Source organism: Myotis yumanensis, unplaced genomic scaffold (genome assembly GCF_028538775.1).
Source record: "Myotis yumanensis isolate MYYU_CA2020_CCGP unplaced genomic scaffold, mMyoYum1.0.hap1 SCAF_22, whole genome shotgun sequence".
NCBI lineage: Eukaryota > Metazoa > Chordata > Mammalia > Chiroptera > Vespertilionidae > Myotis > Myotis yumanensis.
In genome coordinates, this window is record NW_027223773.1 from 10872930 (window position 1) to 10888644 (window position 15715).

The 15715-nt window shown below is 40.5% G+C and overlaps 1 protein-coding gene across 1 annotated transcript in view; it reads right to left on the reverse strand.

Annotated features, from left to right (window-relative positions):
- The window catches only part of BRINP3 (BMP/retinoic acid inducible neural specific 3), a 227914-nt gene extending 221435 nt beyond the window's left edge, over positions 1-6479 (reverse strand). The window contains exon 1 of the mRNA XM_070401317.1: positions 6466-6479. The gene's annotated coding sequence lies outside the window, so the exon portion shown is untranslated. The remainder of the gene's footprint in view (positions 1-6465) is intronic.
- Between the last annotated feature and the right edge of the window lie 9236 nt (positions 6480-15715).

Here is a 15715-nt window from a genome sequence, read left to right on the forward strand (position 1 = left end):
CTTCGCCCTGATGGATTCACAGCATGAATGAGTGCAGGGGGAGAGGCTGTTAGGGTGCTTTTTCCTCTCTGTGACGCTTTGGGAAAGAGATGAGCACAGAGCGGACTTTCCACAAGAGGGCTTCGTGTTTCCAATCAGCATTACCATCGGTTTTTGGCACGATGCCCAGAAAAGTCTATTGCTTGCTAGTTTATTGAATGAAAAAAAAATTATTGGAATATTTTATAACTCTTCTGGAGAAGGACTTCCAGAAATATATGTGTGCCTGTTTGTACATTTTGAGAAGATAGATACTCATATTCAAATATTAATTACATGCATGTTTATTTATGTGTGGATTATCTATGCATATGATTATAATTTTATAATTTATTGTTCTTTAAGAGGTAATTTTTTTCTGTGGAAAATTTTTAGATCATATCCTCTATCTAATCTAATCAATACATCATCTTTTGCCTAACCGGTTTGGCTCAGTGGATAGAGCGTCAGCCTGCGGGACTCAAGGGTCCCAGGTTCGATTCCGGTCAAGAGCATGTACCTTGGTTGCGGGCACAACCCCAGTAGGGAGTGTACAGGAGGCAGCTGATGGATGTTTCTAACTGTCTATCTCTTTCCCTTCCTCTCTGTAAAAAATCAATAAAATATATTTAAAAAAATGCATCATCTTTCTATCCATCCCTCTATCCATCTTTATCATTTATCTCTATATATCATATCTATCTGCCTGTGTATCTATCCATCCATCCATCCATCCAACCTTTCTTCCATCCATCCATCTATCCATCCACTCATCCCTCTGTCCATCTTTATCATCTATCTCTTTTTCTTTCCTATTATCTCTCTCTATGTATCCTATCTATCTGGCTGTGCATCTATCTATTTCATCTATCTATCTATCTATCTATCTATCTATCATCTATCTATCTATCTATCTATCTATCTATCTATCTATCTATTCATCCATCCATTCGTCCATCCATCCATCCATCCATCCATCCATCCATCCATCTATCCATCTCTCCATCTGTGGTATGTGTGAAAGTAAATGAGACTATATTTTTACCTGTCAATACTAAAACTGGAAATTCCAGTTCACCAAATGTAGCTGGAATCATGTTGAAGCCATAGTAATCTCTCATTGTTATATCAATGACTGTCTGACTGATTCCCTTGCCTTCATATTTACTGTCCTTTACCTTTGGCTAAACATACACCTGTCACAGTCGCAATAAAGGCCAGACACCTTTGGATGACCCTTGGGGCTCTACATGATCCAGGCCCTGGCTGCCACACTCCTACCAACATTCTTTTTGCTCACTCTGCTTCAACCAATAGGAAGACCTATTGACAAGGCAGAAGGCTTTACATCACACCTACACAGGTTAAAAATGCATCACCTTTGAACATGAACCATCAAAATTACAGTGACAGAACACCACTAGAGTCGGAGGTGTGTATTAGTATTAGAAAAGTCATAAATTTTGTCCTATGCGGTCTTCCTACTGCACTGGCTTGATTGACTAGCCATTCCCTGATTTGATGTTTGAAAACATCACTCTGAGTATGTTTTGCTCACCTAGGTCTGCGATCCTTATTTGCCTTAGGGTTATGATTATTCATGATCAATTTCCCCCTTAATACAATCCTTTTCATTCTCAGAAAGAGGATTTAGGAGCTGGGCCGGGCTCTCCATTTATTATTCTCCTCGCAATGGAGGTGGTGAAATGCCTCTTCATAACCGTTAGAGGCCCAGGTGAGCCTCTTGAACTCGCACGGGGGGCCGAGCTGGGCCTGATGAAATGCGACAGCATCCAGGTGGTGACATTTTGATCCATCAAGACAAAGTGCCAAGGTCACAGAGCCCGCTTAAAATTGGGCCAGGCTATTTTTTAAGGAGTCCACGGTGAGCCTCAATGTCAAGGGGCTACCATGATGTATTCAAGTTTAAAAATGCCTTCCTGCCGTTAAGTGCCATAAATTTACCCTTTGTGAGTGGTAATTCTAAGTCTGACTTCACAGAAGTTTGGCAGTCTCGCTGTTCTCCCAGCAAATATTAAGACTGAGTCCCATTTTTTTTTTTTATTATTTTTTTTACAGAGAGGAAGGGAGAGAGATAGAGAGAGTTGGAAACATCGATGAGAGAGAAACATCGATCAGCTGCCTCCTGTACACTCCCTACTGGGGATGTGCCCGCAACCAAGGTACATGCCCTTGACTGGAATCGAACCTGGGACCCCTCAGTCCGAAGGCCGACGCTCTATCCACTGAGCCAAACCGGTTTCGGCAGAGTCCCATTTTTTAATGGTCCAGCTCAGTGCACTCTTTCAGGCCTTTCTAGCAAGACAGCGGCATGAATCAGGGGACTCTGTTTCATATGTAAACACATCACTGTTTGATTATATTTCCGAGATTGTGTTTTTTTTTTAGTATATTTATTGATTTTTTACAGAGAGGAAGGGACAGAGATAGTTAGAAACATCGATGAGAGAGAAACATCGATCAGCTGCCTCCTGTACACCTCCTACTGGGGATGTGCCCGCAACCAAGGTACATGCCCTTGACTGGAATCGAACCTGGGACCTTTCAGTCCGCAGGCCGACGCTCTATCCACTGAGCCAAACCGGTAATGGCTATACATTATTTTCTTTAAAAATTAGGTAAAAAGTCATTAAGCCTGTTAACTGATAAATATGTGCAAATAACAGCTTTTCTTTTCTTTATTCACTAGGCCTTCAAGGGGCATTTTAAATCATCTCTTTAAATTTACTATGTCTACTATAGAAAATCAGAATAAAATTTTAAAAGTCTCCTCCACACTACCTTTACAAAGAAAAGGAATCAATTTGATGTCAAAATAACATAGATATTTTAAAAGCAAGGTCAACTTTAGACTTATACTGAAGAAATTACTTTAAACTTTTGTCTTCATTTCCTTGAACTAGCTACACATATGCTAACCATGGAAAAGGAAAAAAACACCTCTTCTAATGGAACTTTCTTTAAAAATTGAAAACAACATATAATTTTAATCAAGATCTTAAAAAGAAACTTCAAAATTAACCCTAGTTAACACCACCTCTTATTGCTACATGATAAGGCGGTATGGAATTTAAATATAGGCCGTTTTTAACTTGGAAACATGAACCCCAGGCTTATCTTTCCGACACAGGTTCTGGGAGCTATTGACTCCCGTCCTGTCCGCAGAGATAATGTAATTGCTGACAGGTATCAGAACAAGAACTTCACTTTGTTATTTCTTCCAGGTCCTCCTCGAGTTTATGAAATTGGTTTTAGCATTGGTATTCATAAATAGAGAAAATTGGGCTTAAAGAGGTTAAAGAAATTGCCCAAGGTCAGTCCGTTTTTAAAAAGTGGCAAAGACAAACTCTCTCCAAGACCTTTGCTCTGAGCCTCTAACAGAAACATTGAAAGTTAAAGGGGGATATACACCGAGTGGCCAGATGATTATGACCACCCCATCAGTACTTCATTGACACTTCCCAAAATACTGAATATTGAAAACTTCCTAAGCAAATACTCTCAAGGTTTTATTATTATTATTATTTGCATAACTAATTCACTTCAAATTTACTGATGGGGTGGTCATAATAATCTGGCCAGTCATAATAATCTGGCCACTCAGTGTATTTATCTTTACAAACTACATTTTCCAATGATGAGTTAAAAAAAAAAAAAAAAGATAGCAACATGAGGTGGGCAAAGTAGGTTTACAGCTGTGAGTATGCAGTACAAGAGTTTATTCTTGCATTACTATTTATTAGTTATTGCTACTTTCCATCTGAACAACTGTAAACCTACTTTCCCCCCACCCTGTCTATTTTTCCACTTAATGATACACTGCAATAATGAAGACAGCTTACCAAAGTGATTGAGGTTATTGTCCACAGATCAATGTTACAGAATTGACCACATGTCACGGGACTTACAGGGATGATTACAAATATCCTAGGAATATATTTTGGAATATGCTTTGTCATTACAAGTTTCTAATAACACCTTTGCACTTTGGGGAAATGCTGGAAACCAAGATCAACAGTAATTAATATAAATGTGAGGAGACTGGCAGAAGGCTGGCCAGGACTCCTTTTGATATTCACAGGGTGAATATTTGCATTTTATTACCTACTGCTGACTCAATGGCCTAGAGCAAACTCCCCCCAAACCTGACAATCTTACTGTTTACTAAACATTACCATTGATATGTCTGTTTGCATTCCTAAAAGGCAATTGTGTATTCTAGTAAATAAAAGCAGACAGGAACTTGACTTCTCCAGTTGAGTCTTCCCCTGGCTTCCCCCCATAATTTCAAAATTAATATTTCATCTTGTGTGTCAATTTGTGCATCAGCTCTTTCTCCAAGCCTTTGAACCCAAAAGCCATGCTGGCCGTGGCCTTTCACAGGGAAAATGTGCACATGGAAGAACATTTGACTAGAGAATCTAACATCTTTCAAATACTATTTCTGATCGGTTGTCCATTAAACACTCTCCGTGTTCCTCTTACTTTGGTGACGTCTTAACTAAGGAACTCTGTGATCCCCCAAAGGGCTGCAGCAAGGCTTTTGTGTCTGACAACTCTGCAAGGTGAGGGAAGGCTGCGGAAATATTCTATGCAACACAAGAGGCCTTACACTTCCTTTCTGCAAACTTGATTTCTCCTTTCATACGGCCATAACTTCTTTGGGACAAGATAGCCAATAGGTAATTCCACTCCTGTTATACACCAGAAATGAGAGAGGTAATTAAGGCAGAAAAGTGGAATTCACCTTTTCCTACCAAGATCACCATCTGTTTCCATTTTCTGTGTTTTAATAGAAAAGATACTGAGAGAACTCAATGGGACACTGGTAGGTCTCTCAGTGATTTCATCTCAAGGTGTCATCAATTTTGTGCCCAGGCCTCACACAAAATACCATGTAATCTTCACCTAAAAGTATACATTTATTTTGCAGATAATTAATTATTTTGCTCATAGTTCAGGGCCCAGTATCTGAAATGACATTCCTGATATGAATTGATGCATTGTAAAATCTCATTAATTTTGAGGGTTTCATCAATTCATTCTTTGATATCTCCCTGGGTTTTGAATTTCTGTGACTGTGTCTGATCTTTAAACACTTAAATATTTGCTTCCATTTCTGAATGTCATAAAGCTATGTCCCTGGGCCATTGCTGGGTGGCTTAGCCTTTATAATCCCACGTTCCAGTGGTGAGGTTCCTAGTGTCATTGAGAACAGGCTTCGGAACGCCTTGGGAAACACAACCGTCTCTAGGTTCATAATTAAACACTTGGGACTCCTCCCACCAGGGAGACTTGGCTTCCTTACTTATCATTTCAGAGACCTGGGAAAGGCTGTGATTGGTCTCAACTGGGCCAGGAAACACCCATCTCTGGACCTGTCAACAGCTCCTCTCTAGACAGTCAACAATGTTTGGATGCAGGTAGCAACCCAATGTGAACCATCTGGTTAGAAAGAAGAGGCGCAGTCCCCTGAAGAAGAGGAGAACGATTTAGTTTTCTCGAGACATTGAGCCTTTTGCAAAATTCCAAATTTGGGAAGGTAAGATGGAGAAACAATACAGATCAATACCTGATGATATTAAACTTAATAGAATTCTGCTTGAACCACTCCACTGCAATACTTAATGCAGGTGTACATTATAGCAACCTCAAGCTTTATGGAATCCTTATCCTATCTAATAAGGAGGGAATATGCTAATTGACCCTCACGCCATCCCAAAGATGGTGGGGCCCACAGCCAATAAGGAGGGAATATGCTAATTGACTGCTACGCACTCAAAGATGGCAGTGCCCACAGCTACAAGATGGTGGCACCCAGTCCCCTCAGCCCCGCTGGGGTGGCAGGCATGCCTGCCTCCGGAGACCCCCAGTCCCCCAGGGTTGCCCGAGGCTCAGGTAACCAGGGCCAGCCAAGGCTTGTGCTGCCGGCAGTGGCAGCAGCAGAGGTGTGATGGGGCATCGCCTTCCCCTGATTGCTGGGTCACCTCCCACTTCTGAGGGCTCCTGAAGTGTGAGAGGGGGCAGGTCGGGCTGAGGGAACCCCCCTTCCAGCACATGAATTTTCATGTACCAGGCCTCTAGTTCTTAAGTAATTTGTTAACTAAGAAATCAGTGCTTGATATACTTCTTCTGGCTGAAATATTCCTGATTTTTACCAAATTGCTAGTTTATGTTCCTATTTGTTTAACTGGAGGGGGGGTAAAAATTGTCTTATGGAGACTTTAAGAAAATAAAATCCCCAAATCACTTTTACTCATTTAACTGAATTACCATTGATATCTGGAGTCCTTTCTACTGTATGACGATTATCTACAGAAAGCCCTGCCTTTGCCACTGTGACTTGCAACAGTTCCTCATGTATACGCCCAGGTGCAGCCGCGCGGTGCAGAATAAATCGAACCCACATGAAGACATTCCACTTACCCTGCCCGGGGGCCATTCCGAGGATGGAAAAGTGCACATTTCAGCTCAGTTTCCACGTCTGGGGTTTCTGAAAGAGAAATCATTATACACCACGTTGTATGTAATGCCTGAGAGAACAGCATGCTGCTGGCAAGGAAAAACAGCACTGAAGCGAATACTCCTGCTCGATCACACAGCACTGTTCAGACGAAGACCAGATGCTTTCTATCTGGCTTGAAAATGTCCCACCTGCCGTGTCTACCAGGGTTATTGATTGGTTTTTACCATTTTTGCACTGTTTTTATTGTTGTTGTCATGACTATGTTGTTGTTTTGAAAAGAACAAAAAATAAAGCGGCAGATTAGACTAATGTCATATTTTATTCTGACTTATTAACCTCAACAAATTGCACTGACATTCTGGTAATGGGTATATTTTAGTTTTGGAGTTGTGTGTAAAGAGAGAGTTAGGAGCAGCAACTCCTAAATAGAGACAATGTTACATACTTACAGTGGGAAAACATCAATTTCTCTTAAAAACACACTAATATTAATTCAAAGATAATACACAGAGGTACACCTTATCTTTTCCCCATAAGGTTAGTTATTAGTTTCTGTACAGAATTTGAAGAGAAATGTGACATATCTTCATTTTTTTGTGTGAACTGTGGTACTCTGAGAAAAATACTTAGGAAGTAACTTTATTCTACGCACAAAAGTACCTGCCCCAGGGCTGTTATAACAGGAACTAAGTTACTATGTGCAAAGCCTAGAGCTGCATCTTCCTAAATGCTCGCTCTTGTCCTAGGTGTAGGGGACAGGATGGCCTGGGAGCACGTAATGACATAGGAGTGTGCCCTGCCTGCTCTATAAACTCCCAGTTCTCTGTCTACAAAATTTATATTTGCCAGCTTTTTCAAATCACCAATGTGCTTGATGCATTACCTTAAAATGTGTTGTTCTAGCCAGGACCGGTTTGGCTCAGTGGATAGAGCGTCGGCCTGCGGACTGAAAGGTCCCGGGTTCGATTCCGGTCAAGGGCATGTACCTGGGTTGCGGGCACATCACCCGTGGGAGATGTGCAGGAAGCAGCTGGTCGATGTTTCTCTCCCATCGATGTTTCTAACTATCTATCTCTCTCCCTCCCTCTCTGTAAAAAATCAATAAAATATATATATTTTTTAAAAATGTGTTGTTCTTTTCATGTATTCTATCGTCTTTCATTGTGTCGTAACACGCAATGCGGAGCTTTTAATTTTGCATACTTACACCCAATGACCATTCATTAATAGTTCTTGAATATTTAAATGTAGGGACTGTGCCCGTGGTGTACGCTGGGCTGAACTGTACGGGAGGATTCTTAAAGCTTGTGTACCATGACTCATGGCTTGTGATTCAAAGGCGGCTCCATACAATGAATATGAGATCTGAGGCAGGTCCATGACTCATAGGAATGAGAAAACGCCACCACTCTGAAGAAATTGAATTTTAGCTTCATTTATCTTAAAACACTGACATTCTGTGTTTATTGACACATTGCTTTAAGGTGACAGGATTTATTGACAACATTTTTGTCTCTGACCTGAAAACAACAACACTGAACTAACTGTACTTAAATAAGGTCAATAAATGGATATGGTTTTTAACATAGAAAACATTAGTTTTCAAGATTGATGGACTAATAAATGCATTTCCACAGTAAAAGACTTGGAGAACTAAATATTCCATTCATTATCACTTTCCATATTATCAGACTTAATAGCTATAATAGATTATCGGACTGCTCTATGAAGGCTTTGAGCTAAGTTATTGTCATGTATTAATTCACTTAGTACAGAAATCTTTGAGGAAGATACTACTATCGATCCAATGTAAAAATCTAAGATTTCAATACTTTATTGTATATGATTCTTTTCCATATATACCCCAGCTATGATGTAAAGTAGTTGAGAATTAGGATTGTAACTTAAGGCTGTTCTGTCATATCCACCTGCCCCACATGGTGGTAAAAACCAAAAAATAGTCAGCAAATGTGTTACTAAGTGGAAATGACAAATTCAAGGAGGAGATTTAAATAAATAATTAAACATTCAAAGGAATACTTTACAATTTGAAGTTTAGAGTAACACATTAAATGCTATCAAATCAAAAAGAATGACTGATTATTTACTTTTCTGATAGATAATAAAATCGAATATTCCTAATACTCCAAGCCTGTATGTCTGTTACTGTAAGTAGGTAACAGCTATTGAAAACGTCTTTTACGTGTAATTGCATGAAACGCAAACTCATGGTGTGGGATATGGAAAAAGAATTCGAGGCGACACAGAAACAACTCTGTGGCAGATGTATTGGGATTATTTCTTCCAATGTAAGTTAACAGTAGCGTCTAAGTAACTCAGTGATATGAGGACACCAAATGTTTAAATCCCTCTGAGACATAATCCATCAAGATTAAACTTCTGACCAACATCCTCTCCCCTCGAAATTTCACATTTAAAATGCATTTCTAAAATAAAATATGCATCAAGCTTTATAGAAAGTAGTTATGGAGCCAGTTTTTAATGAAATTTACTATTTAATATTGAAAAGATTGCAGTTGATGTCCGGAAACTGTATTGTTTTGAAATCACTACTTCTTCACTAGTTAAGTAAGGACTTTAATCAGTTTATTTTATTTATTTGCTAAGTGTTATAACAAATCACTTAATATATTAAGGCAATATATCTCATAATTTAGATTAAAGAATGGTTTTAGATGATTCTTGAGGTCCCTGTTGGCTAGAAAACTCTATGTACTCTCTAATTTCCAAAGGTACTTTATAATCTGAACAACTGGTTAATGACGTTTGGGATAAATATTTCTGAAAGCATTTCATCTAGAATACATTCAAAGAAATCTATTAAAAAACAAAATTACTTTAATATGGGGGGGGAATGTTCTAGATAAATTATATCAAATCCATAATAGAGAAGGCATGTTTTCATTTACATAAATGAAATGATTTTTCCTGCATGCTACTATCATAATGGACTTTTATACCCTTTTCCGCAAGAAAATAATCTAAATTTGCCCTGCTCTCATCACCAACTCTTCCTCAGAGCATGTAAAGGGTTAAGAGAGAGACAACAGGAACCGAGGCATTTTCCTGCTCCTAAACAATCCCACACAACATTCCACCATCTTATTAAGCTTATGTTATAGAAACAAGAGGGACTAGTGATTATTTGTGCTTATAAGGCTACAAGGAAAATCAAATCTTAAGTAGTAATTAAGGAACCCGGAGCTACGTGTTAAACAAACCATTCGTGACTTGGGCAGGCCACTTCTCCTTTGCTTCTGTGAAGAGCGAGCTTGGATCTAATTGTGCATTGTCCCTCACGTCATTCCTCTTGGAACTGCTAAATTACCCCTCTAATTCTGTCTTTGTATTGCTCCCAGTTTTTAGCCAAACTATTTTTCAGCAATATCTTGTGACTGATCCTTTAATTAAAATATATATGTGTTTTTTTGTTTCTTTTTGAAAATGGCTAAAATAGCCTAAGCCTCCTTCTGAGCTGTTGGGGAGGGGGAGTTGGGATTTCTGTCTTTATTTATCTCTTTCTTCGGCATTGGAACAGAAAACAAACCCCACGTTCATCCAATTGTCTTTTCACTCTGCAGGCCGGCATGCATTTCCACAGAGAAGGAAGGAGCAGTGCGATGACAATGTACTTGATTCAGAAACGAATGCTTCAGATGAAGGTTAATGGACTGAATTGCAAGAATACCAGTGTGCAGACTGTAATTAGGAGCGTCTGATGAAAGCCCGCTGTACGATATGCAAAGAAAACATCTGCTTGTTCCCAGTAATGGCTGTCTTTCATTCTTCCCATGTCATTTTTTTTCTGTTTTAATAGACCATTTATCAAAATCACATATGCTCATTAATCTCAGGGTCTGTGAAAAATATAAGTGCATATTGAATTTCAATCAAGAAATTTCCTTTTTATTTTTTAACCTTCTTTCCCACGAATGTTGGAACCGATGGTACATTATGTCTTCAATGTTGGCTTAATGGAAATTATAAAAAGGTCAAGTTCTTCTCTGATGGCTAGTAAGTGCCTTTTTTTCAGTCAGTGATTTCATAACGAAATACTACTGAAGCGTTGGCTAGTTCTACCAGAAATACTGCAGATGGATGGAAGCAAATGAAGAAACACATCAGGACTCATAAGCTATGAGTTCAATTGGTGTTACCAGTAGCATTACCCTAAGTTAGCATGAACAAGATGAGAGCTTTTAGGGGAGATGTGTGTTTGGTAGAGGGGGGAGTGCGGGGGAGGGGGGAGAGGCAGTCTAAGGTGGCCCGTAAGGTCACAGCTCCTTTGTGAAGATGTCCCAGGCGATCACCTCCCCCGAATGTGGACATTCCCTGTGAACATAAGTGAAAAGCACTGCTGTGATTAGGCTGACAACCAACTGGCTTTCAATTCATCCAAGTGGAGATTATCTTGGAAAAGTTTTACTTAAAGGAGGCTTTTCTTAAAAAGATAAAAAAGCCCCGCCAGTGTGGCTCAGTGGTTGAACGTCGACCTATGAACCAGGAGGTCAAGGTTCGATTCCTGGTCAGGGCACATGCCCCGGTTGCAGGCTCGATCCCCAATAGAGGGCGTGCAGGAGGCAGCTGATCAATGATTCTCTCTCATCATCATTGATGTTTCTATCTCTCTCTCCCTCTCCCTTCTTCTCTGAAATCAATAAAAATATATTTTTTCATCAAATAAAATAAATAATAAAGGTAAATCATCAGATGTGCTCCTGCTGGCCTGGAAGAAAACAACATCTGCTTTGAGAATGGACTGGAAGGGGCCAGGACACATAAGGGCGGACCTTCTGTGGGGAAGGAGCTCCTTTCAAGCTCCTTCAGGCTCTGGGCAGGACTCAGATCCTTGTGGTTGTGTGACTGTTTCCTCTCTGGCTGTCAGCAGGAAATCCCTCTCAGCTCATCCTTTTCCTCTCATCTTCTCTACTCTGTGCACCAACAAGGTCTGCCCATCTCCTTCAAGCCTTCTCTCTCTTCCCATCCCTCGTAAGCAAACACTCCATGTCCTCATCCTGGCCACTGAATGCCTTGCTTGGCTTTGACTAAGACTGCCTAGATTCTGGATGGTTGTAGTGCCAGCGACTGAACATGATCTACCGTGTTCCACTTTTATCTTCCGGTTTTTCTCCCAAACTGTTGACATCTATTCTGCACGTTCTTACGAGGGCTCTCTTTTGATACCACTAGACAGTTTCCATGGAATATTTCATAAAACAAATGGAAAAAATTTTTTAAGCTGCAACTAAATTCAACAAATGTAGTAACAAGAATTCACAAGCCCAAACTGAAGTGACAGTGTCATAAAAAGCCATGAAGAAGTTCAGCATAAAATAATGCAAACAACGATAAAAATGTCGGCGCCGATGCGTAAACAGGGGTTCGAATAAGATTTTAACAAGTTTATCAGGCCTCCCAGTTCCCAAGGTGTTAAACCTAAAGGCGATATTCTGGAAATATGTAAGAAATATGTATGTAAGAAACAACTTCTGTGGTCGAAAAATTTTGATACATCTGATTTACACTATGTTCTCTGGCCAACTAGCTGCAAAATTCCTTGTATCACTTCACATATTAATTCATGGGAAAGGAATTGATTTTGTTGACTTTCACAAACCTGTCTCGGTAGGGTAAGCATGTCAAATTTGCAGCCCGAGGGCCACATGCCTCATTTATTTGGCCCATGTTAGCCTTTGAGTTTGACATGCTTGCTCTGGGAGTCCTACTTTCTTCCTCACATCCGGTTTATGTATTTATTTTTAGAGCAGCTGAGTGACTTATGTTCGAAGGAGAACACATTTCTTCTTTTCTCTTGTCTCTTCAACCCACATAACCTCTCAAGACACTAGATGGTCTTATTATTATTGATACAGAAATGTGCAGTGACTTGTCGGAACGTAACAAAGGAATTGTTTACTTTCTAGCATCTACATAAACCACAGGCTTGCTTACGGATATTAGTCACATGAATTTATAGTACACAGTCTCTATTGAATAGCTCATGCTTTATTAAAGTACAATGCTACTGATAACATAGAGAAGGTGAATTTTGACTTTCTCTGGTAGAGCTGTCTACATTTACTCCTCTCAGCTCTACCTCCTAGGAAACATGGAGCTTGAGCACAATGACTTAGGCTACTGAGTCTTTAACATCATAACACAACAATGATGAATGCCATTGGTTCCTCAAAGGCTCTTAAATGCTCTTATATTTCCTCGTTGAGATTGGGGAACAAATGATTATTTAGTACTATCACTGAGATGATAGCAAGCTATAAATATTGTTCCTGCTCACCGAAATATATATGCTTATAAACCATCAGCGATTCAACTTTCAGATATTTACCCAAGAGATATATCAAAAGCTATGTCCACAAAAAGCTCGTGTCCACATGAAATTTATAAGCCAGACAAAGGAAGAATCTCTGCTTTAGATCCAAGTGTCAGAGAAACCCTCCATAAAAACACTTTCAACCCGAAGCTTAATTGGCAGGGCAAAACAACTCATGCAAAAGGCTGTCAAAAAACGTTGGACGATAAAGGCGTAGTTGGAACAAAGGCTCTAAGATGGAAACCAGCCCTAGCCGGTTTGGCTTAGTGGATAGAGCTTCGGCCTGCTGACTGAAAGGTCCCAAGTTCGATTCCTGTCAAGGGCACGTACCTCAGTTGCAGGCTCTATCCTTGGCCCTGGTAGGGGCCTGTGTTGAAGCAACTAATCAATGTGTTTCTCTCACATCAATGTTTCTCCAACTCTCCCCCTCCCTTCCACTCTCTCTAAAAATCAATGGGGGGGGGGGGGGGGGAGATACATATCCTTGGGTGAGGATTAACTAAACAACAACCATTAAAGATGGAACAGGCTTGGCCAGGAAGAAGGTGAACACCTGTAGAGAAGAGGATGCTGGGACCATTAGGATGGGCAGTGGGTTAGAGAAGCGTGTCAGAGAAGACCTCACATTCCTGGTGCCTTCACTCATAGACACTTTGGTAAAAGCAGTTACTTTCATAGAGAAGAAGTGAGTACATTTTAAAGTAACAAAGTGCAAATATTTTTCTAAATTTTTTTGGTAAAATACACATAAACCCACATCAATCAAACAGCACCTTTCCCCACTCAAGCCCCTTAGCTGAGAATCAATAGATCTACTTCCAGATCTTCTCTTCAATAAAAAGTTTAAGTGAATTCAGTAGTTTCCTTAAAACAGTTTTTTATAAGATATTCCCATGGTGTTATGAAACTGCTTGGAATGGTGATAGAAAGCCATGATATTTACAGGAGGTGGCGGTAAGATGAATAATGCATTTAAGGACAAAAGAGGAAAATAAATTGAATGGGCAGAAAAGCATAAGTGACATCTGAAATCTAAAAGTGGCATTTTTCTAAAGGCCATAGATCATTCATTTGATCTTGAAGTTTTAATACCGGAAGCTGGCTAGCACACATACAAGTGACTTCACCCTAGATTTCCTCTTGCTGGCTTTCAAAGAATTCTATTCAAACCAATCCAGAAATTATACTGATTGTTCATTTGCAAATCATTCAAATGTAGGCTGATACATTAAAGTAGCTTAAGGGAAATTCACCAATGCTCATTGGCAGGCCCACTGTCTCTTGTACCTACACAAATGCAAGATATTACGCCAGGAGTTAGGGCCGGACCACTCTCTCAGTCCACAAATGCAAGATATATGGCACGTTTTATTTTTTTCTAAAATGCACTGAGCTTCCATTTGGAATTTCCATCCTGGTGGGCGAACCGGGAGGACACTCTGCTACAGGAAAGAATCCAGTCACATCCTGACAAATACTGAGTGGTTGCACTTACAGGAGGTTTCTAAATTAGTCATCGTCATGGAAACAGAGTAGAATGCATGGTGGTGGCCAGGGGGTGGGGGTTGGGGGGTAGGGGAGTAGAAAGAGGGGTAGATGTTCAACAGATATAAACATTCAGTTTTGCAAGAAATAAAAGAGTCTGGAGATGCGAGGTGGTGATAGTGGTTCAATGATGTGAATGAGCTCGATGCCACTGAACTTGATTGTGCATGGAGCAATGATTATGGTAGTGAGCGTTATGGTATGTGCGTTAACCATGGCTCTTTAGAGGGAGTTTACAAGAGGTTAAACAAACTCCCCAGCTCACAGAGCTCTGAAATGGCATGGTGTGCATGCATGCACAGTCTCTCCTATTCTAATCACTAGGTTTTTACTGAGTCTATTTTTGCTGTTGTTGTTGTTAATCCCCACCCAAGGACATTTTTCCATTGACTTTTAGAGAGAGTGGAAGGGAAGGGAGAGAGACACATTGATTGGTTGCCTCCTGCACATGCCCCACTAGGGTCTGGGGATCAAGTCTCCAACGGAGATACGTGCCCTTGGCAGGAATCCAACCTGAGACCCTTCAGTCCACAGGTTGCCACTCTAACCACTGAGAAAAACCAGCCGGAGCTACTGAGTCTATTTAGTGGCTCTATAGGTCAGGAGGTAAAGAATAAATACAGTGGGGCCTTGACTTACGAGTGTCCCGACTAACGAGTTTTTCGAGATACGAGCCGTCTCTCGGTCGATTTTTTGCTTTGAGTTGCGAGCTAAAATTCGGGTTACGAGCCAGCTTCAGATACCCCACCGCTAGTTGGCGCAGCGAACGTCACAGTGAACGCCACAACATCAGCCCAGCGTCGCGTGTCTCACTCGTTCACCTTTTGATTTGACATACGAGTAATTTGAGTACCAGCTCCTTCACAGAACGAATTAAACTTGTAAGTCAAGGCCCCACTGTATGCTATGAAACGGTGAAAGGTGCATTGTTACTTGCAGCGCTAGTGTTTGGTATGATGATACATTAATCCGAAACAATCAAATGTAAAATTCCTTTAAGGAAATTCAAAGGCTAATCTGGTGCAGCCACATTACCAGCAGGCAGAGCGCCCTCGTCCTCTGTTCATGGCGCTGTCCTTTCCCCTGTAAATAATGCAGGAGGCTAAGGATCACCACCCACATCTGGCCTGTACATCCAGATGAGAGGACACAGTTGTCACTTTGATCTTAACAGGAGGCAGAAATACCACGCTGTTCAGCGCCCATCCCTCGTTGGCTAAAATGTCACTTCGTCTGCGGAGACTGTTTATTCACTGTTATTCACTGCCTCTGGAATCCACAGCTGATGCAGACCCTAACACTGCGCTGGGGCT